Source organism: Loxodonta africana, chromosome 4 (genome assembly GCF_030014295.1).
Source record: "Loxodonta africana isolate mLoxAfr1 chromosome 4, mLoxAfr1.hap2, whole genome shotgun sequence".
Classification (NCBI taxonomy): domain Eukaryota; kingdom Metazoa; phylum Chordata; class Mammalia; order Proboscidea; family Elephantidae; genus Loxodonta; species Loxodonta africana.
This window is the reverse complement of record NC_087345.1, coordinates 65857839-65882253: the sequence shown is the minus strand read 5'-3', so window position 1 is coordinate 65882253 and position 24415 is coordinate 65857839. Positions and strand designations below refer to the sequence as shown.

Below are 24415 nucleotides of genomic sequence, written 5' to 3'. Positions count from 1 at the left end.
GTGCACCTGCGCCAAGCCATGGTCTTTTCAATTGCTTTATACACATGTGAAAGCTGGACAATGAAAAAGATAGAACTAATTCATTTGAATTGTGTTGCTAGGAAAAATATTGAATATACCCTGGGCTGTCAGAAGAACAAACAAATCAGTCTTAAAAGAAGACTAAAATGGGAATGCTCCTTAGAATCAACGATGGCGAGACTTTGTCTTGCTTACTTTGGACATGTCATCAAGAAAGACCAATCCATAGAAAAGAACATCAAGTTTGGTGAAGTAGAAGGTCAGGGAAAACAAGGGAAACCCTCCATGAGATAGACTGACACAATAGCTGCAATAATGGGCTCAAACATACCAACAATCATGAAGACGGCACAGAAGTGGGCAACATTTCCTTCTGTTATACATAAAGTCACCATGAGTCGGAGCTGACTCATCGGCAACTAACAACAAACCCTTGTATGCTTCCCAGAGTGGGAGCTGGCTTCCTGCAGGGTGTGACCATTTGGCAAACATTATGAGAGGATACTGAGGAGGCCAAGATTCTACACATCATATACCTGAAAATGCAAGACTTGGACCTGATCATACAGGGACAATGTGATACTACCCCAATCATGAATGCTGAGATGGCAGAACAGGGGAAATTCAATGTCTTAGTCATCTAGTCCTGCTATAACAGAGATACCACAAGTGGATGGCTTTAACAAAGAGAAATTTATTTTCTTTCGGTCTAGTAGGCTAGACGTCGAAATTCAGGTGTCAGCCCCAGAGGAAGACTTTCTCTCTCTGTCGGCTTTGGAGGAATGTCCTTGTCATTCACCTTCCCTTGGTCTAGGAGCATCTCAGCAGAGGAACCTCAAGTTCAAAGGACACACTCTGCTCCCTGCACTGCTCTCTTGGTGGTATGAGGTCCCCAACTCTCTGCTTGCTTCCCTTTCTTTTTATCTCTTGTAAGATAAAAGGTGGTGGCACAGAAATGGGCAACATTTCGTTTTTAACCACAGGCAGAGATGATTTACACCACATGGGAAAATCACAGAAGGAGGACAACCACACATGGCCTGACCAATCTGACACATATTTTGAGGGGACACAATTCAATCCATTACATTCAGTAAGGCATGGATTCCAGGCCTTCACCATACCAGAAGAGATACTGATGCTTTCCTAAGCAGGCCCCGTATTGGCCCAAAGAGATTGGATTGCTGTCCTAGTAGATCACTTTGCACTGTCCCAGACAGAGAGAGACAAAGGTGGAACCACACATTTGCTCCTATTCTTGCTTCTGTAAATTTCCCTTAATAAATGCTTTTCCAGGTCTAGTGTCTATAGTGTCAGACCATTCATGCTGTGTGCTCAATGAGCAGATATTATTTAACTCCCCTCTTTTCTTCTTCTTAGCTTTATAGTCCAAGAAAGAAAACAATAAATTTCCTAACTATACATTCAGTGTCATGTATTCTGATGACTTGTTCTGTGAGGGTTTGAGATAATAGTCTGGAAAAGGAAGACTAAAACTAGACTTTCTTTTCCTTCTAAGTGTTAGGAAAGAAGAGAATCTGGCCTGGAAAGTCCAGTAGAAGAAGGAAACTCAAAGTAATCAGGCATTTTGCAGTACCAGCAATAGGTTGCTAAGGCAAGTATGAGGTTCCTGGTGCACCCATCTGTCATGGATTGAATTATGTCCCCCCAAAAACGTGTGTATCAACTTGGTTAGGCTATGATTTCCAGTATTCTGTGATTGTCCTCCATTTTGTGATTGTAATTTTATGTTAAAGAGGATTACGGTGGGATTGTAACACCCTTACCAGGTCACATTCCCGATCCAATGTAAAGGGAGTTTCCCTGTGGTGTGGCCTGCACCACCTTTTAACTATCAGGAGATAAAAGGAAAGGGAAGCAAGCAGAGAGTTGGGGACCTCACACCACCAAGAAAACGGCACCAGGAGCAGAGGGCGTCCTTTGGACCCGGGGTCCCTGCACCTGAGAAGCTTCTCAACTGGGGGAAGATTAAGGACAAAGACCGTCCTCCAGAGCCAACAGAGAGAGAGATAACATTCCCCTGGAGCCGACACCATGAATTTGGACTTTTAGCCCACTTTACTGTGAGGAAATAAATTTCTCTTTGTTAAAGCCATCCACCTGTGGTATTTCTGTTATAGCAGCACTAGATGACTAAGATACCATCTATACTCCCAAAGTCATGGCAGATATCACAGAATACCTTTCTGCTGGTTATACACCAGAAGCTTGTTTTGCACAGCAGTCTAGTGAACCACTGCCAGTGAGCTGGAATTGGCACCAAGTACCCACCGCTTTTGGTAGGATCACCTTTCTTGGGAATAGGCATAAATATGGATCTCTTCTAGTTAATTGGCCAGGTTGCTGTCTCCCATATTTCTTGGCATAGACGAGTGAGCACCTCCAGAGCTGTTTGTTGAAACATCTCAATTGATATTCCATCAAGTCCTGGAGCCTTGTTTTTTGCCAATGCCTTCAGAGCAGCTTGGACTTCTTCCTTCAGTACCATGGGTTCCTGATCATATGCCACCTCTTGAAATGGTTGAACATTGACTAATTCTTTTTGGTATAATGCCTCTGTGTATTCCTTCCATCTTCTTTTGATGTTTCCTGTGTCGTTTAATATTCTTCACTATTGCAACTCAAGGCTTGAATTTTTCTTCAGTTCTTTCAGCTTGAGAAACGCTAAGCGTGTTCTTCCCTTTTGGTTTTCCATCTCCAGCTCTTTGCACATGTCATTATAATACTTTACTTTGTCTTCTTGAGACGCCCTTTGGAATCTTCTGTTCAGTTCTTTTACTTCATCAATTCTTCCTTTTGCTTTAGCTGCTCCAAGTTCGAGAGCAAGTTTCAGAGTCTTCTCTGACATCCATCTTGGTCTTTTCTTTCTTTCCTGTCTTTTCAAGGACCTCTTGCTTTCTTCATGGATGATGTCCTTGATGTCATTCCACAACTCATCTGGTCTTCGGTCACTAGTGTTCAATGTATCACATCTATTCTTGAGACGGTCTCTAAATTCAGGTGGGATATACTCAAGTTCATATTTTGGCTCTTGTAGACTTGCTCTGATTTTCTTCAGTTTCAGCTTGAACTTGCATATGAGCAACTGATGGTCTGTTCCACAGTCGGCCCCTGGCCTTGTTCTGACTGATGATATTGAGCTTTTCCATCGTCTCTTTCCATATATGTAGTCAATTTGATTTCTGTGTGTTCCATCTGGCAAGGTCCACGTGCATAGTTGCCGTTTATGTTGGTTAAAGAAGGTATTTGCAATGAAGAAGTCATTGGTTTTGCAAAATTCTATCATTTGATCTGTGGCATTGTTTCTATCACCAAGGCCGTATTTTCCAATGACTGATTCTTCTTCTTTGTTTCCAACTTGCGCGTTCCAATCGCTGGTAATTATCAATGCATCTTGATTGCATGTTTGATCAATTTCAGACTGCAGCAGCTGATAAAAGTCTTCTATTTCTTCATCTTTGGCCCTAGTGGTTGGTGTGTAAATTTGAATAATAGTCGTATTAACTGGTCTTACTTGGTGTATGGATATTATCCTATCACTGACAGGGTTGTACTTCAGGATAGATATTGAAATGTTCCTTTTGATGATGAATGCAACACCATTCCTCTTCAAGTTGTCATTCCCAGCATTGTGGGCCATATGATTGTCTGACTCAAAATGGCCAATACCAGTCCATTTCAGCTTACTAATGCCTAGGATATTGATGTTTATGCATTCCGTTTCATTTTTCACTTTTTCCAATTTTTCTAGATCCATACTTTGTACATTCCATGTTCTATTAATGGATGTTTGCAGCTGTTTCTTCTCATTTTGAGTCATGCCACATCAGCAAATGAAGGTCCCAAAAGCTTTACTCCATCCACATTGTTAAGGTCGACTCTACTTTGAGGAGGCAGCTCTTCCCCAGTCATCTTTTGAGTGCCTTCCAACCTGGGGGGCTCATCTTCCAGCACTATATCAGACAATATTCTGCTCCTATTCATAAGGTTTTCACTGGCCGATGCTTTTCGGAAGTGGACTGCCGGGTCCTTCTTCCTAATCTGGAAGCTCAGCTGAAACGTGTCCTCCGTGGGAGACCCTGCTGGTATCTGAATACGGGTGGCATAGCTTCCAGCATCACAGCAACACGCAAGCCCCCACAGTATGACAAACTGACAGACACGTGGGTGTTAGTTCAATTACTGATGGTAATTAAATTTGGATATAATCCAATGCATAGTTTCACAATGCTTAATTTCACCATGAAACTGAGCTATTATGAGACTACCGGCAAAAAGGAAGATATTGTACTTTAGTTCAGTACTCTGGGTTTTAAAGTCAGATGGATGTGAATTTGCATCAACCTGTTATCTTTTGGACCTTAAGTAAGTTGTGTAATGTCGTGGAATCTCAGTGTCTCTTCCATATAATGGAGATAATAATACTAAGTACCTTGAGGGTAACTTTAATCTACCATGAAAATTAAAGATAATACATGTAAAGTATCTAGTATGGGGTCTGGAACAGAATTATCACTTGATTAATGGTAACTATTTACATATATGCATGTATGTATCTATATAAAAAAACACAACTTCTAAAAACACTCAAATCACTAGAAGGTCATGCAACTTTCCTTTGTCAAGGGTAGACTTCTTCACACACCATTGTCGTTGAAAAAAAAAAAAATTTTTTTTTTTTTTTCTCTCAAGTCAGTTCCGACTCATAGCTACCCCACATGACAGGGTAGAATAGCCCCATAAGGTTTTCTTGGCTGTAATCTGGGTAGGTTTGTACTGCCAACCTTTCAGTTAGCAGCTGAACACTTATCTGTTTGTACCACCAGGGCTCCTTTCAACTATTGTTAGCCATCAAAAAACAAAAATTTAGGCAGCTGCTTCCATGTGGCTTTCTGACTATGTGAGTCATTGTTAAAACCTTGGCTGCCCTGACCAAAACTTTTATAGGTTTGCAAGATGTTCCAGAAATGGGCCATTGTTTTGTTTTGTTGTTTTTTTTTTCTTTTTCTCTTTTAGTGGGAAAATAGAAGGATGGGGCTTTTATTTGTGTTAGAATCTGTTAGCCTCTCAGTTTCTTATAACTTTATGAACTTCTGGAAGGAAGAGACTAGGTCATTTGTAACCACAACTACACCCCTGTGATAAAAGGAGGGCCATTCAACTGTGAGAACCACATCCTCAGCCAATGATCCTGTGGCCAAAATAAAGGAGGGAGGCTATCACAAGTTTCCGCCAAAGCCACAAAACTCTAAAGCCACGGACACATCACCACTGCTGGAGATTCTTTCCTGAGCCAGAAAGAAAAGGGGTAGAAATATCCTAGCTTCTCCCTTTTGCTCACCTTCCAGTCTCCCACCAGTCCCTTCTAGAGCCACATGCCAAGGGAACATGGAAAACAACCTGTAGGAGCCAGGCCACTGCAATACACAGCAGACAGAGCAGGAGCTCTTTCCAACTTTTAGTTACATATTCTGTGTCTTCTGCCTATAATTCTTTTCTCACTACTACTCACCTGGCTGCCTCTTGCTCATCCTTCAGGTCCCATCTTAAATATTACTTCCTCACTGATGCCTTCCCTAGCTACCTATCTGAAAAATTTCTCCCCTATTATTATCTCCTCAAAACTCCTTTCTGGCTAAACTTCATAATTATATACACATCTCTGTAATTATCCGTTTAATGTCTACCTATCCAGGGGCAACATGTATCTGTTTTACTTCCTACTACAATGTCAGAACCTAGCACAGTGGTTAGCATATAGTTGGCACTAATTAAATATTGGTTATAATTGTTACCACCTATTTTTTTTTTCTATTGTTTTGAACAAAGGTCCCCGGGTGGTACAAATGGTTCTTGCTCCGCTACTAACCTAAAGTTGGCAGTTCGAACCCACCCAACCATATCGCTGGAAGGACGGTCTTACGATCTGCTTCCGTTAAGATTGTTGTTATGTGCCCTAGAGTGGCTTCTGACTCACAGCAACCCCATGTGACAAAGTAGAACTGCCACAAAGGTTTTTCTTGGTTGTAATCTTTACGGATGTAGATTGCAAAGTCTTTTTCCCATGGAGCCCCTGGGTGGGTTGGAACTGCCAACCTTTCAGTTAACAGCCGAGTGCTTTTAACCATTTGCACCACCAGGACTCCTTCTCACAGAGAGGACAGCCAAGAAACATACAGAGCACTTCTACTCTGTAACACATGGGGTCACCGTGAGTCAGAATTGACTCAACAGCAATGGGTTTATTGTTTTGAATAGTAATCAAATAATCAGATGGAGATATGGGCCCTTTCTGGAATGTAAATTTCTTTCTGATGCCATTTTCTATTTTTTTTCTTTGTAATATTGCATAATTACAAGTTGCATAATTACAAGTTGTAGGAACCAGCTCCTTGAATAATTTTTAAACCTTTGTAATCCCAAATTTCTACATTTTGAGGCATCAAAAGTCGTTAGGGGAAAGTTGATGCATTCTTTGAACTGTCAAAACAAAAGCTTTGTTGACAAACTTAGAATAAACAAATTCTTTCCCTCAAATAATCTGTAACTGAAAATGTGCATATAGTAGAGCAATTTATCATCTGCAAAGTCTGTTTTATGTCTCCACATTCCGGTTTGGATCTTTTGATTTTTGTTCTTTAGAACTATTGAGTGATACATTTTCCTTGACACTTTCCAGGAGATCTTCATTATTCTTCTCCTACAATCAATCGATTTTTCCTCAATAAATTGTGGCTCCTTCTTATCATTTTCTTCTTTCTGCTTCATGTGGATTACAGAAATGCCCTATTTTTTACATATAATATAAACCTGGGATCCAAACAAAGGAAGGCTGTTTTGTCTTTGGGGACTGTCTCTAAAGTTCCCAGGCTTTCTTAGCCTCAGGTTTCCTGATGCCAGCTGCCACCATCTCCCTATGTTATCATGCAGAGAAAAATTTCTGCAAGCTCAAGGGTTGAGGAGTTAGGAGGGCCAAGGAGGCTGGCAATGACCATCTTGGGGCCATCAGCATGTATGGAGCTAAGTTCCAGGTTCATTTTTGCCATCACTCTAATATTTATTTGTTCATCATCCATCAAATACCTACTGTGTGTTAGACACTGCTAGAACTGGGGATTCAATTACAAACAAGATGTCATTCGTATTCTCGAGGAGCTCACTGTGTAGAATAGGGAAGCAAGCAAGTGACAAATATTTATCATTTGTATGTTTATTGCTATAAGAAAGATTTAAAAAAAAGGGAATACAAAGTACTATGTGAGTACCTGGAAGGTCTCGGACCTAGCTTTGGAAGGGTGTTGGTGGAGATGGTACAGCAAACGCTTTCTGGAGGAAGTTATGCTTGAGCTGAAAGATGAGTAGGAGCTACCCAGGCAGAGAGTAGAAGAATGCTCCAGAAAGAGAAAAGAATATGTGCAAAAGTTCGTAGATGAATGACAACAATGTGTGACTGTGGAACTACAAGCAATTCAGGGCTAGGGCAGGGGACGGAACTAGGACAAGAGTGAAGAAGTAAGCAGGGGACAGGGTGTTAACAGTTTTACATCATGTGGGAGCCTGTTCCTTATAACCAAGCCCTCCTGAACTAACTCAGGCTAAAAGGAATTGATTACAGACAGTAGAAAAAAAAGAGAATTTTAAAGTCAGCAATTTGGGTTTAAAACTTGGTACTATTACTGGCTTGTGACCTCTGTTTAGAGGCTGAATTACTTAGCCTTTCTAAGCCTCAGTTGCCTCATCAATAAAAGGGAGATAATAAAATCTACCCTAAAATGTTATCACTAGAATTAAATAATATAATACATGTAGTATCCAGTATATAGCATGGTACCATGTTATACCTCAGTAACCACTACAGAATAAAATTGCTATCATCAAGATTATCCATGCAAAGCCTTGAGTCAGAAGGTTAAGTGAACAAAAACTGAGCTAGGTTTCTCTCTAGTTACCTGAGAGTCATTTAGCCTGCCCGACCTGTTTGTGTCTTTTTTGTTTCTTTGGCTCTATGTTCAGAATGGTAAAACATATATTTCACAATTTGATGCTATTTCACTGCCTAATAAATGAGTCATTTGGGAGTAAATTATGTCCTCAGACTCATACTCATAGCAGTTCCTTGATGCCACAGAATTTTAGAGCTAAAAGGGACTGTAGAACTTATCTATGGAAGGTGGGAACAGAGCAGCATGTTGGAGACATGGGCTAATAGCAAACAACCTGACTATCCATCAGTAGGGGAATGGCTAAATAAACTTGTATTTCCATGCTATGAAATATTATCCAGAACTCAAAGGGGTGAGATAGTTTTCTATGTACTAACATAGCTAGATCACCAAGGCATACTGTTAAATGAAAAAGCAGACTGCATAAAGATATCTGCAGAATGATACCATCATTTTTGGTAGAAAAAATACACACATATATAAACACTATTACATGTTTTCTATGGTTACATGTTTGTGTATAAATGCATAGAAAAAGTCTGAAAGGATACACACTAAAATGGTAAGAGTGATTATTTATGGTGAGATGAGAAGGCTTGTGGAGGTAGGGAGTAGTTTAAGGAGACTTTTGCCTTCTCAGAGACATTTTAATTTTTTACAAGGAGACACTCTTGTCTGTGTAATCAAAATTTTATTTTCAAAAGAGAAAGAAAGAGCAAGAACTTTAAGGTTTTATGGAACTGGCTCAAATCCTGGCTCAGTAAATTGTTAACTCTACGGCTTTTGGGAAGACTCGACCCCTCTGTCTCAATTTCTTTATCTACATATTGAGGATACTATCACCTGTTGTACAGAATTGTTGTAAAGATTGAAAGTACTTGTATATTACCATTATTTATGTGTTGTTTATTCCCCCTAATCTGATTCCTTTTCTTTTTTTAATTTTTTTACAAATTAGGAAACCAAATAAAGTGATTGAATCACTTCCTCAAGGCCCCACAGCTAGTTAATGTGAGAGCAAGGGCTGTAACACAGGTCTCCTATATCACAACAAAATCAGCATTATGCTCTACTGGGTAGCTGGGTAATGTGACTGTTTCTAGTTGTGGTTCCCATTTTCAGACCCCACGGGACAGGTTTATTTATAAATTTGTCATTTAGGGCATCATATTCTGGAATTGGGCTACTGTTGAACAAACCAAATGAAGGAAGGCCAGGCAGGAGGTGTTGGGTAGATTTACAAGGTTACACCTGGCACAGTTTTGTTCTTTTGACCTTACTAAACATCAAGGACGCCTGGCAGTAGATATCAGGGACCTAGCTACAAGGGGAGCATTGGTACCAGGCAAAGAATCAGTTAACAGGAAAGGAACTGAAGTGAACATCTGACATTCTTTTTAGTCTCATTTGGCCAGGGCGAAAATGATCATTCTGAGCAGAGAGATGGTCTTGGGTAAGTTTAAGCTGAATTGAGACCACAGTGATCCTAGGTTTGCTTTGACTTTTTCATCTGTCTCTTCCTTCTTAAGGGTGAGGCACAGCCAAGGGATGGTCCAGGTTTCTCTCATCTGACGCTCTGTCCATCGATTCAGAGATGAGGCTGGGGCTTGGACTCCTGTCAGTGATGGGCTGCCTCCCACATCTTGCTACCCTTTGATCCCAGAGTTTCAGTTGTATTATTTTTGGCTTTTACTTGCTGATGAAGAGTTTGATGTGGATTTAATTCTTTCCTTTCTCTGGCTGCCAAAGATTTTGTCGTTTGTAATATTCATAGGGAAATAGATCAAATATGACCACTTTTTGCTGGGTGTATATTTTCATAGTAGCGAGTAGTCAGAAGTGATATGTAGGTTACTAAATCTTGGGCTTTAACATGTAATTTTTATGGCCAATGAGAGTGAGTTAGCTCCTAATATTTCAGAACTTCACATAGGAAGTAAGCCAGAATGAAAAATTACACTGTCCACCAACTAAATCTAGCAATTGTATAATGTATCTTCTCAGAAAACATAATCCTGACCCCTACTCCAATCTGATTTTTGTCTTCCAAGTCTGGAATTCTTGTTAAATGAACTCTTGGTGCTTATTTTTCTTTGGCAATATAAAAAATAGCAAGTGTAAAATATCCCTCACACAAATGTACAAAGCAGATGTAGTTTCTTTGAGTACCTCAGTTGATCGTCTTTCCTTGATAATCCCCTACCCTACTAAAGAACAGAAAACTAAAAACCAAATAACTACAATAAGGAAATGTATAGAGATTAGAGTTTAATAGCGGTTACCTGGGGTGGGAAGGGTAGAGAATGGGGGGGAATCATTGTATAGGTAGCACTGAGTTTTTGTCTATAGGGAGGAAAAATTTGGCAATGGATATTGGTGATGGCTGCACAACATGATTGAAGAGGTTGGTTTTACTGAATTGCATATGTGAAAAAATGTCGAATTGGCAAATGCTGTGTCCTATATATTTTTATAAAGATTAATAATAATAAACAAGTTGTAGTCCAAATTTAAATGATTAGGACAAGGATGGAACATTAGTCTGTCCTAATCATTTAAAATCTCTTTGGGCAATTCAATCTCTGGTCATTTGGCTCGGTAAACAGTAAATGCTTCAGCATTCTAGCCCCTCATTCTGCTCTTCTCCAAGGTGGGGTTTGGGTGTGGGGTTGGCAGTGTGTGGCTTAGATGGAAGGATGGGGGTTCTTAAACCTACCCAATTCTCTGAATCCTCATCAACTCCAGCACACAGTGGCTGGATGGGGCTGCTCCTTCAAGTGGCATCCAGCAGAGGCTGCTGGTCCTATCTGTCTTCAGTCTTGAAATCTCTTGAAATCTTGAAAACAAAAAGCTAAGCAACAATCTCCTTGTTCTACCAGGTAGCTACCCTTCCAAAATACATAAACCCCTTCCTTGTCAACTCGCCAGTTAACAAGATTTACAGGACATGGAAATGTATCTGGACATATTTCAAAAAATATTCTGAGGCATAATAATAATACATTTAGTATCTATTTATTGCGCTCTAGGGACTAAGGTTTGCATGTGTTATCTTATTTAGTTTTCATAATAACCCTGTGGGAAAAGTTATGATAATACCCATTTTGCAAATGAGAAATGAGGCCCGAGAGGGCTAAATAAGTTGCCTAAGGTCACATAGCTAATAAAGGGTAGATACAGGATTCAAATTTAGGTCTGCCCGACTCTAAACCTCTTGCTCTAGCCACTATAATTCCTCCTTCTGGAAAAAGTTGGCTACTAAAACATAATTTTGATTACACAGAACTCTCCTTTGGTAATTTAACTTTTCTATTCAGTGATACAGTGGGCCTAGGTTTTGAAGCTGGGCTGTGTACCTGTGCTTCATCATCTGTAAAATGGGGATAATAGTACCCTTAACCCACAGTATTGTTGGGAGGTTTAAATGAGTTAATACGCAACCAACACTTGGCACACAGGAAGCTATAACAGCTACCAATTATTGTCATGAAAGTCCCAGGACAATATCATCCTCATCATCAGGCTTAAGATTTCAAAATCTTTGACATCCAGGAATATTTAAGTTGTGTTCTATTGTTTCTTTTCCCCATTTATCTCTTAGAAATTCACCTCTATTCAACTGTAGGAAGAAGAATGTGCTGGGAATATTTAGGGAGAATTGTAGCTTTAAGTGTATCACCTGTCAGAAATATCACTGATTGTTTCAGCTTGTTTTTGCTTTATGTTAGAAGAAGCAATTGCTTTAATGAAACATTTCCATGTGTAATAATAGTTATGGTAGTAGTCATTGTTGTTAATATTTTGCCGTCATGAACTTAAAGTTGACTTTGCAGAGAAGCATGGAGGGAAAAAGGAAAGTCCCTGGACTCTGCAGTCAGACATACCTAAGTCTGAATCCAATTTCTGATTAATCCTTAGAAACTAACTTAATCACTTTGAGTCTCAGTTTTTGTCATTTGTGCCTACCTCCCTGATATGATTGATACTAGATTAAAGGATGTAATATGCTTCAAATGCCTAAATATTAATTGGCACATTACCAAATTCAATGAAAGTTATTTCTTTCTTGCCTCTACCTCCTATCTGTCCTTTCCAACCACCTTTAAATTAGAAAGATGGCCGTAAGTTGTGTGGGTGGTATCAGGGTGGGGGCATTTTTATTCTTGTAAATTTGCTTATTTTATTATAGTAAAAAATGAGGACTAGAGCCTTCTCTGAAACTTTTAGCTTGGAGACCCTACATTTTATAATTATTAAATTTTTACTCATTTAAAGAATTTAGTTCTGTAATCAAAACCAGAGGAGGTTAACAGTTTACCCAGAGAAGACATTACTAAAGATAAAGATTGTAAATGACAAAGACCTCGTGGGATTTCACAGAACACTGCTCTAAAAAACTCAGTAGTTAACATTTTTAAATGGCTTATGATGGCAAATTTTACCAATTACCCACTAAAATAATTAGAAACAAAATCGTAAAAAAGTTATAATCACAATAATCTAAAATCTAAGCCTGACAGTCAACCTTTTGCCAAAATCTCATATAAATATAAACCAGAAGTTAATGGGACAGGATTGGGAAACCACATTCAACGGCCTATGAATGTGTTCCACCACCCATCTGTCAGTTTGTCGTCCTGTGGTGGATTACATGTTGCTATGATACCGGAAGCTATGCCAACAGTATCTCAAATACCAGCGGGGTCTTCCATGGTGCACAGGTTTCAGTGAAGCTTCCAGACTAAGACAGACTAGGAAGAAAGTCCTGGTGATCTACGTCTGAAAATTAGCCTATGAAAATCCTATGGATCACAACAGAATATTATCAGACCCAGTGCTGGCAGATGAGCTCCCGAAGCTGGAAGGGACTCAAAATAGCCAGCGTCTACGACATTGAACTCAAGCACACCAATCATTGTAAAGATGGGACAGAACTGGGCGATGTTTCTCTGTGTTGTACGTGGGGTTGCCATGAGTCGGAGCTGACTCAATGGCAACAGCAACATGAATGTGTTCCTTTCTGGGTGCTAGATATGTTCATTGTTATTGGGTTGACGTTGCTTCTAGGATTTCCGAGCAAGCATAAATATATTAGATGCTTTATATTTTATATATATTGAAAATATATCCCTGCTCTAACACATATGCACTTTAGAAGTCATGAGTTTGTACTGAAATCCCCAATTCAAATTTAACCCCAGTGTTGTTCCTTGTCTTCCTCCATTCCATATTCATATCTCCCTCTTCTGCAGCTAGAACTTTGGCTTCCAACAACATCAATATATTTACTCATTTGTTCAAGCCTGTAGTACACGCAAGTTTCAGAATTGTTATACTCATATGATCAAGAAAAACAAACCTAATAAGAAGAGTTCAAAATCAGCATTCTTTTCTTTTTTTTCTCTTCATATTGAGGGTCTATGTATTAGTTTTCATTGCTGCATAACAAAGTACCACAAATATAGTGGTTTAAAAGAACATCCATTTGTTATCTTCCTCTTTAGGTCAGAAGTTCAGGCATAGTGTATCTGGATTCTCTGTTCAAGGTCTTAGAAGGCTGAAATCAAGGTGTTGTCTGCACTGTGGTTTCTCATCAGGAGCCTGGGGTTCTTTCTCAAGCTCATTCAGGTTGTTGGCAGAATTGACGATCCCTTGGAGTTTTAAAACTGAGGTTCCTGATTTCTTGCTGGCTGTCAAGTGGGGGCTGTTTTCACCTACCCTAGAAGCCACTCACTGTTCCCTGCCATGTGACCCTTTCCACAATAGGCATTTTGCTCCTTCAAGGCCATCAGGAGAATCCCCCTAGTCTGCTATGATAGAGTCTTATATAATGTAACATAATGGGAGTAAATATCCTACTGCTCATACAACATAAATAAGGGACTGACTATCCCATCAAATCACAGGTGCCTCCCATACTCGAGGGGAGGAGATTATACAAGGTTTATAAAGTAAGGGGTGAGAATCTTGGAAGCTCTCTTAGAATTCTGCCTACCACAGTATATTAAAAGCATGTTGCTAAAAAATAACCTGGACTAGTTTTATTTTCTATTTTCACCAATACCCCTTTCAGTGTGTTATGGTATTCATTTGAAATACAGTAGGTTGTTTCTGTTTGCATTCATTTTTAGGAATTTTGCCTCATCTTTGTTGATTTAATTTTTTAAAAATATATACAACATGCTTCCAAAAGTCAAACTATACAAAACTGTATAATCAAAGAAATGTACTCCCTTCTCTATCTCTTCCACCTCATTTCCCCCCACCCTTATAGGCAATCTATTTTATTTAATTTATGGTTTATCTTTCCTATTTTATTTTTGCAAAATTAATTTAAACAGTAATAAATGCAGGATGTTTTCTTATTTCCCCTTGTTTCTTTCAGAATAGGTAGCATACTGTAGATATGTTTTTTTTTTACTTAACAAATCTTGAAAATCTCCTCCATACCAATTCACAGAGATCTTCCTCTTTTTCCAGATATATAGCTGTATGTTACTCCATTGTATGTTTGCATCTTAGTTCATTCAACCAATTTCTTGTTATGGGCAGTCAGGTGTTTTCTAATATTTTGTAATTATAAATAATGTTGCAAAGAATAGCCTTGTGCATATGTATTTTCATATTCTTAGAGCTGCACTTTTAGGGTCAATTTCTGGAAGTGGGATAGCAGAGTCAAAAGATAAATATGTAGTTTTGTACTGCATGGTTTAAAATCAGGAAAGGTGTGTGTCATTGTTGTATCCTTTCACCATAGTTATTCAATCTCTATGCTGAACAAATAATCCAGGAAGCTGGACTATCTGAAGAAGAACGGGACATCAAGACTGGAGGAAGACTCATTAACAACCAGCATTATGCAGATGACACAACCTTGCTTGCTGAAAGTGAAGAGGACTTGAAGCACTTACTGATGAAAATCAAAGACCACAGCCATCTGTATGGATTACACCTCAACATAAACAAAAATCCTCACAGCTGGGCCAATAAACAACATTATGATAAACAGAGAAAATATTGAAGTTGTCAAGGATTTTATTTTACTTGGATCCACAATCAACAACCATGGAAACAGCAGTCAAGAAATCAGAAGACCCATTGCATTGGGTAAATCTGCTGCAAAATACTTCTTTAAAGTGTTAAAAAACAAAGATGTCACCTTGAAGACTAATGTGCACCTGGCCAAGCCATGGTGTTTTCAATCACCTCACATGCATGTGAAAGCTGGACAACGAATAAGGCAGATGGAAGAAGAACTGACGCCTTTGAATTATGGTGTTGGCGAAGAATATTGAATATACCATGGACTGCTAAAGAACAAACAAATCTGTCTTGGAAGGAGCACAGCCAGAATGCTCCTTATAAGCAAGGATGGCAAGACTTTGTCTCATGTATTTTGGACATGTTATCAGAAGGGGTCAATTCCTGGGGAAGGAGATCATGCTTGGTAAAGTAGAGGGTCAGCGAGGAAGAGGAAGACCCTCAATGAGATGGACTGACACAGTGGCTGCAATAATGGGCTCAAGTATAACAATTGTGAGAATGGCACAGGACTGGGCAGTGTTTTGTTGTGTTGTACATAGGATGGCTGTAAGTTGGAACTGACTCTTTTGCACCTAACAAAAGCAACAAATTTTGTTAGAGAATGTCATATTTTCCTTTAGAGTGGCTATACCATTTTTGCCATTTCCATCAACAATCTGAGAGTGCCTGTTTCCCCTTAGCCTTGTCAAGCTTTTAACTCTTTGTCACTTATGAGTTAGATATAATATCTTAATGTTCTTTTGATTGCTTAAGGACCATTTTTATATATTTCTACTTAAATTTCTTATATCGTATGCCTATTTTTTTCTATAGGATATTTAAAAATTTTTTTTAAGCTTTGTTAGGGAAATTAGTCCTTTATCTGTGATATACGTTGCAAATATTTTCTCTCAAGTTGTCCTTTCACTTTGCTTATTATGTTTTTTGTCATGCAAAAGACTTTTATTTTTTAGTAGTCAAATTTATCAGTCTTTTATTGCAACTGTATTTTAAGTCATATTTAGAAAGCATTCCCTTCAGCCAAGCTATAGAGAAATTCATCCATGTTTTCCTCTGCATTGTATAAAAACCAAAAACCAAACCCATGATTCCAACTCATAGTGACCCTATAGGACAGATAGAGCTGCCCCATAGGGTTTCCAAGGAGCACCTGGTGGATTTGAACTGCCAACGCTTTGGTTAGTAGCCCGTAGCACTTAACTACTATGCCACCAGGGTTTCCAGCATTGTATAGGTATATTTTTTAACATTTGAATCTCTAAACTATTTGGAATTTATTCTTGAATATGGTATGATGAATTGATCATATTTTATTGTTAAAAGAATCTTTCAAAGAAGAGTCAATGACATAGAGAAATGCATCTAATAATCATAACTCAAATAAAGCAAGATACAAAATTGTATCTTCAATATGATATACACATACATAAATGAAAAATATATTGGAAGGAAATGAACCAAAATGTTACAAATGTTTATGTTTTGTTAATAATGTTATGAGGAATTAAAAATTTTTTCTTCAGTATACCTTTATATTTTATAAAATGAATATGTATTGCTTTATAGCTGAAAAGAGCAGTTATATTTTTAATTTAAAAAAAGGATTAACACTGGCCCTAATTTTTTTTTACACTCTGAAAAGAAAAGAGAGACTTAGAAAATATTTAGTTTAAGTAAAAGAGAATAGAATCATATACATTTATTCTCCCTCTTCTCTGTGTACAGCTCTCTGCCTATCTTCCTCTGTTTTTTTTTTTTCTTTTCCTCTATCTCATTTTCTCACTCCCCCTGTAGTAAAATCCATGCAAGACCTCAACAGCATATTATTTTATTGCTGTAAAAGCTACTCAGGGTTAATTCCTTCATAAAACACCACCGCAGTTATGACAAGTACTCAAAAAGACCATAATGCTCATGGATAATGGTAAGCCCCCTGGCATACAAAATACCCCTTCTCCCTTAGCTAACAGTCTTTATACCAGCAACAGGGTACCCTATTACAACACTTCCTCTGTGTTATCCTAGAGGGTGTAAAATTTCAAGTCCCTTTATCTTAGTAGTTGAGTGGTCAGAGGAGACTTATTGCTTCCTTTATTTTACGGCCATAGTGAGTCCCCGGATGGGCAGCTGAAAAATTGATGGCAGATGGCTCAGTAGGAGATAAGCCTAATGGTTCTGTGTTATTCTTAAGTCTCCCAAGAGGAAACCTTTACTGAGGGACACTCAGGACTGCCACATCCAGTGGTAACAACATTTGTTGAGTGTTTGCTGTGTGCTGAGGTTTTACATGCATTGTCTCATGACATCATCCCAGCAACCCTGCAAGGTAGGCATTATTAGCCACACATCACAGCTGAATATAAGTAACCTTCCCTAAGTCAGACAGCCTGAAGGTAGCTGAGTCAGACTTCGCATTTAAGCCAATTAGTCTTCAAAGTCTATTCAAAGACTATTCCGATGGCATTGGGTGATATTCAGTGCTAAGAAACAATAGCTTAACACATCTCAATATATCAGTGAAACCTATGGCACATCCAGATGCGACAAGGCCACTTTGAATATGTTTTCTAGCAGCCTTTCTCAATGGGAGATCCATAAGAAAATTAAACTCTTCCAAAAAATTATTTGAATGACTATCTCATTTCTTCCAAGGATGGTACATAACTAGTATCATACTAAATGTAAAGGACAGAAGTTAATTCATTCCATACAATAGATGCCTTAAAAAAACAAAAACAAAAACCCTTAAGGCACTAAATTCTCTCTTTCTCTCTCTCACTTCTCTCTCCACACAGACACATACACAGAGTGAAAACAGGCTGCAAGAACAGCCAACACACTCTGAATTACTAGACGAAACCCCCCAGTTTCACTAGCAATACCTAAAGGAGGTCTTCCACTCAGGACTTTACATTGACGATAAGAGAATAAATGCTGTATTGTGTATTATTACTCTGCTATTGATCTATGCAACCATTCATAACACAAGAAACGACAAATAATATATGGAATGCTTCTGGTATTCAGTTGAATCCTTCATTTTTAAGGGACAGTGAATCTTGATCTGGGGGGACCAAAGGGAAAGTTCTTGTTCTTGCCCTATCAAGATTTTCTTTTGTATTTGTCTTATTCTTCTTTGCTTGGAGCTCTCCACTGCCTACTAAGCTGGGCCCTCCCTTGAAGTAGGACTTATATATTTTTACTTATATTATTGCAATTTCTCAGAATTCAAGCTTTAAGTATGAAATCTTTATCAATGCTAGTTTATAACTTTTACTAGCGTTGCCTCTAATTTGCTAGTCATGAAATAATGGCTCTTGGAGTGGTATGTTCCTTTTCTCTTCCTCACAGTCCCTCAACCTTTTTTTTTTTTTTTTTTAAAGAGATTAATGTTCGGATTAAGTACCAGCTGAAAAGGTCTTTTCCTTTGATACTGATGTCCCCATAATTTAATGAATGTTATGGTTCTTGGTTAGATTTGAGAATTTATTGCTTCATGCCCACTTACTTTAAGCAACACCAGCATAGTTAGATATAAATAATCATTTGATGTTCCAGATCCAAAGAATGTCCTTTTCCAGACAAAACGAGATGTTTCAGTATTGTTTGCCTTTTTGTGGCTAGGAAAAAAAGTATGAAGTTCTGAGTGTTTTCAGGAAAGGTTGTAGGATGTTTTGTAGACTGCAACTTGGATTGAGTTGTCTAAATACCAGCAACACCCCAAGAGTATGGCCCCAGGACACCCTTTTAACTCAATACTGAAGTCACTCCTGAAGTTCACTCTTCTGCCAAAGATTAGACAGGCCCATAAAACAAACAACAATATATGTAGCTCAACCACATATACAAGACTAAAGGGGCACACCAGGCCAGGGGCAAGTACAAGAAGGCAGGAGGGGACAGGAAAACTAGATGAATGGAAATGGGGAACCCAAGGTCAGGAAGGGGAGAGTGTTGACAGATCACAGGGTTGGCAACCAATGTCACAAAGCAATATGTGTATTAATTGTTTAATGAGAAACTAATTTTCTCTGTAAACCCTTATCTAAAGCACAATAAAAAAAAAAATAAATAAATACTAGCAACATTGGTAACAGCATGAGAAATGTCATAGGTCTGTCTGATACAGAAGAATGATGCCTGATATAGAAGAAGGATTTCAGACATTCTGAACTATTTCCTTGGATTCACCCTCTATTAAATATCCAATTACAGGAGGATAGTGATGAAGAAAATGGGCTTTAGAGTCAGAGACTCACAAATGGGTTCACCATTCCTAAGTTATAATACTACCATCCAGGGGAGCTGGGTGGGTGGAAGAAACGAGGGATCACTTAACACAGCACCTGGCACAAAGACATACTAATAATCATCCTGATTATAACCATGATTGACATTTACTGAGTGCTCAACAAGTACCAGACATTGTGCTAATAACTTATATGGATTGTCTCATTTAATCCTCATAATCACTCTCATTTTACAGGTGAGAAAACTAATGTAAAGAGAGATTACGTAACTTGTCAAGGTCACCCAACCTATGTGATGGAGCCTAGATTCAAATTCAGGCAGTCTGACTACACTGTAATACACTGTTTGCTAAATAAATTCTAGCTACTACCAAAACACAATGCCACCTCTGTGATCCTTGCAAGTAGCTTAAAGTACTGGACACTCAAGCAGAAATTCCTTCTTAAAGAATGAAACTTGGAAGCCTTTCAATGGCGTTAATTGTCAGGGATACATAGCTAAAGTAGCATCATCCATAATCAGTTGCTACTATCCTTGGGAAGATAAAATTTGAAAAAAAAATTTTTTCTTTTTTTCACCAAGAGCCACAAATGAGTTTAGTATTTATGGAATTTGGATGTTGAATTGCTTAAGTCCTCAGTTATGGAATCTAATCCTTCTCCCTCCTTCTAGATTTCCTCCTTCCTAAGATGGTATCTGATTGCACACAACCAATGCTATTGGGCATACTGGTCCATGTTCTACATGTAGTCCTCTGGTTAAAATGTCTCATGCCATGTGTCTTGGACATTGACCTTGGTATTCAATACTTCCATTCCTGAAGTGTCTACAACTTATGGCATCTTGGCTTGACACAAGCAAGGAGGTTGCTCCAGGGGAGCTCAGTTTTCTCCTGGCTACCTAGGCCCCAATCTCTGTTCTCTTTCATATTGAGGATTCTTTAAGTTTTTACTGTAACTCATGTGCAACCCCAATCTTATGCAGGTGGTTAGGGAGGGGATTGAGGACAAAGGGCAAAAAGAGGACAGCTTATGCCCTTTTGGAATCACTGAAGAGGTCATCTTGCAGAATGCCTTCATGCCAACATCAATCATCTGCCTTAGAGTCAAAATGGCAGCATGGTTTGTTTAAGCAGAGAAAGGACCTCTGCTAAGCCTACTCCATACCCACTGTCGTTGAGTTGATTCCAACTCATAGAGATCCTATAAGACAGAGTAGAACTTCCCCATAGGGTTTCCAAGACTGTAAGTCTTTACAGAAGCAGACTGCCACATTTTTCTTTTGTGGAGTAGCTGGTGGATTCAAACTGTAGACCTTTCAGTTAGCAGCCAAATTCTTTAAACTTTGTGCCACAAGGACTCCAGTGTACCTGGCCTAGTACTCCCAAATTTTCGTCAGCTCCTGTATGACATGGAAGGGATCCAGAAATGCCCTCCAAGGGTGAGAAAGAGAATCTCACTGGGATAGAGAAGAAGTATGAAATGATTTTTTTTTTTTTGCACTTCTAAGATGCAGTGTATAGACAGCTCCAATATATAGAAATTATCAGGCAAAAATAATATTGAAAATAGTAACAAAATAGATGAGTTTATAGGAAGGCTGATCAAAACCAAAAGCAACAAAAAGCAATGTTAGGGGTTGCAAATACTACAGATTTAAAAAAATAATAAGTATTGGAGAACTGGGAATTTTATGTTAAGACCACCCTGTGGGAGCTTTTGGTGTATATCATGTTTCTGGTGAACATCTGTCTATTGACTTATGAAATGACAAGCTCCAGTGCCTATCACTACACCAAAGTGATGTCTGAGCTCTTCTTACATACTCAGACACCCATGTCTCCTTGCAGACCATCAGCGGCATGGTGGACTTCAGGAATGTGGACATACCACTCGCGGATGAGCAGTGGGGTTCCTCCCACTGGGGCTGGCTCACAGTCTACAGTGGAGGTGGCTACTATTCGGACCTCCTGAGGTTTCAACAGGCCAGTGCAGAGGCACTCTGGGACCTACAAGAGGGGCTGTGTCTGGACCAGGGCATTCAGGTGGTCTTCACGGACTTCTCAGTCTACAATGCCAACATCAATCTTTTCTGTGTTTGGAGGCTGGTGGTGGAGTTTCCAGTTACAGGAGGTGCCATCCCATCCTGGCAGACCCGCACAGTGAAGCTGATGTGCTCTGTCAGCAACTGAGACTTCTTTATTGTTGGTTGTGAGATCATCTTCTGTGTCTTCATCTTCTACTATGTGGTGGAGGAGATCTTGGGGCTCCACATCCACCGGTTTTGCTACCTCAGCAGCATCTGGAACATCCTAGACCTGATTGGCATTTTGCTCTCCATTGCGGCTGTGGGTTTCCACATATTTCAAACCCTCGAGGTGAATGAGCTGATGGTGAAGCTCCTGCAGCAGCAAAACACATAGGCCAACTTCAAGTTCCTCGCCTTCTGGCAGATGTAGTACAATAACATGAATGCTATCAACCTCTTCTTTACCTGGATCAAGATATGCAAGTACATCAGCTTCAGCATAATCACGTCTTAGCTCTCCTCCACATTGGCGCACTGTGCCAAGGACATCCTGGGCATCGCCATCATGTTCTTCACTGTGCACAATTCAGCTAGCTACTTTTCGGGACCCAAGTGGAAAACTTTAGCACTTTCATCAAGTGCTTTTTCACACATTTCTGGATCATCCTTGGTGGTTTTGACTACAATGCTCCCTACAATGCCAACCACATCCTGGTTCCTGCCCACTTTGCTACCCTACATCTTCTTCATCTTCCTTGTGCTCCTGAACTTGTTCCTGGCCATCATCAACGATACCTATTAAGAGATCAAGAAGGAATTGGCTGGACAGAAGGATGAGCTTTCTGACCTTCTGAAATAGGCTACAATAAGACCCTATTAAGGCTGCGTCTGAGGAAGGACAGATTTCGGATATGCTCCAGGTCCTGAAGGGTGGGGAGCAGGGGACCCAGTTCAAGGATTTTACCAACACCTTGCAGGAGTGAGCAACTAAAGATTAACCTTTCCTGACCTTGGCTTATAAGTCCTTGACATTCAACTATATATTCCTTCCCTATAAGCCACTGATCTTGGCCTCTAGGTCGCTGATCCTGACCTTCAGAATTGTGCCCTCAGTTTAAAGGCCTTTGACCATGGTATACAGCATTCCGAACCTTGCTGAACAACTCTTAGGCCCTAATGTAATAATGTAATTCCCTAATCACTGTATACACCCCTACTCCTACAAAACTCTGATCTTTGTTCTATGCTCCCCAACAAATACTGGTCTATTCTCTTAGCTGTTCTCTCTCTGCATGCCCATCAAACGTATTAGCAAACATTGAACAAATACATTGTGAGCACCAAAATAATAATAATTAAGTACTATAAGCAATTGTATGCCAACAAATTTGAAAATTTCAAATGAGATGGACAATTTTCTAGAAAAAGATTACCAAATTTGTCTTCAAACATTGACACGTGAAATGCAATTTGGTAATTATTAATAGTTTTCTCCTATCTTAAAAAAAAATTGCCATAGTAAACTGAATTCATGTATATACAACAAATAGATTAATACTAGGAAGGCAGGCATGATTTAACATCAGAAAATCGATCAAATTACATCAACACATTTACTACATAAAGAGACTGACAAGGAAATGCAATACGACTCTCTCAATAAAGCAAAAAGTAATAATAATAAAACCTCTCAAAAAACTCTGAATTCTCATGGACTCCAGACTTTCTAGAGCCAAGGTGGCTGGATGAACCCCTGAAACTATTGCCTTGAGATAATCTTTAAAACTTAAACCAAAAATATCCCCTGAAGTCTTCTTAAGACCAAACAATAGCTTAGCTTAACTAGTAAAAAATGTCTCCCTTGAGCATTATGCTCTATTAAGAACTATCTGTATGGGATCAAAGTGACAACAGCAACACAAAAGATAGGAAACTTAGAAAACCGTGTGTTTATATTAATGGGGGAGGAACAACTCAAAAAAGGAGGGTTAGAATGGTTACATAATTCAAAGAATGTAATCAATGTCACTGAATTGTACACGTAGAAACAGTTGAATTGGTGCCTGCTTTGCTGTGTATATGCTCAACAGCAACAACAAAATTAAAAACAAAAACAAAAAACTTTGCACAAAAGACAACTACCAAAAATTGACAGCAACATTAGTCTAAACGGTGAAATGTTAAAAGAACTTCCATTAAATAAGAAATAAGACAAGGACGTCTGCAATCATCCTACTACTCAACACTGAACTGTAGTTCCTAGCTAAAGGAATAGCACAAGAAAAAGGAGGTATAGAAATTGGAAAGATACAAAATTTTCATTAGTAGATAATGTAACTGCCTTCCTAGAAAATTCAAAAAAATCTTCGGATAACCTGTAAAATTAAGAGGATTCAGAAAATCACCCAATTTAAAATAGACTAAATAAAACTTAAATAGTAGCAATAACAATTAGAAAATAAAGTATAAACAAAAATTGGGCAAGACATTTATGGATATTATGAGTTGAAATTGACTTGACAGCAGTGGGTTTGGTTTATTTATTTTTTGTTTGTTTTATTACAAAACTGTGTTAAGTAACACAAAATAAATACAGAAATGTAGTACAAGTACAAAAACACAGTCAGGATACAAACACCAGATGATGCTGGCCCTTGGAAAGGGAAGAGAATGGACCTGGGGAAGAAAACATTTAGTTAAAAAACAGAACAAAACAAACAAAAAATATTAATGTTCATTTTGAGTGGTGAATAATTATTATAGACATTTATTTGTATTTTCTATATTTTAGGAACTTCTCCTCCAAATATAAATAAATAAATTCAGAAAGAGATCTCATTAATTTGAACAAAGGATCTTATGAAAATTATTAAGAAAGATACTTTCACTGATTACCAAATTAACTATCCAGCGCTCATGGGCATTTATAAATATTTTTAGAAATACTATATTACCCTTAAGTACCCTACCCTGGACCTCTTAGGTATGATCCACTTCTGGGCTTCAAAAACATTTGAGGCTTGATGACATAAACTGCTGCAGTAGTTCCTGGGCTTTATCCTAATAGATTTGAGCAGTATATTCTCAAGTGGCCTTTTTGTAGAATC

At 38.7% G+C, this 24415-nt stretch overlaps 1 pseudogene; it reads left to right on the top strand.

The window, feature by feature from the left end:
- Positions 1-20853: 20853 nt before the first annotated feature.
- LOC100670868 (polycystin-2-like protein 1) lies at positions 20854-22291 on the top strand (annotated as a pseudogene).
- The last annotated feature ends 2124 nt before the right edge of the window (positions 22292-24415 follow it).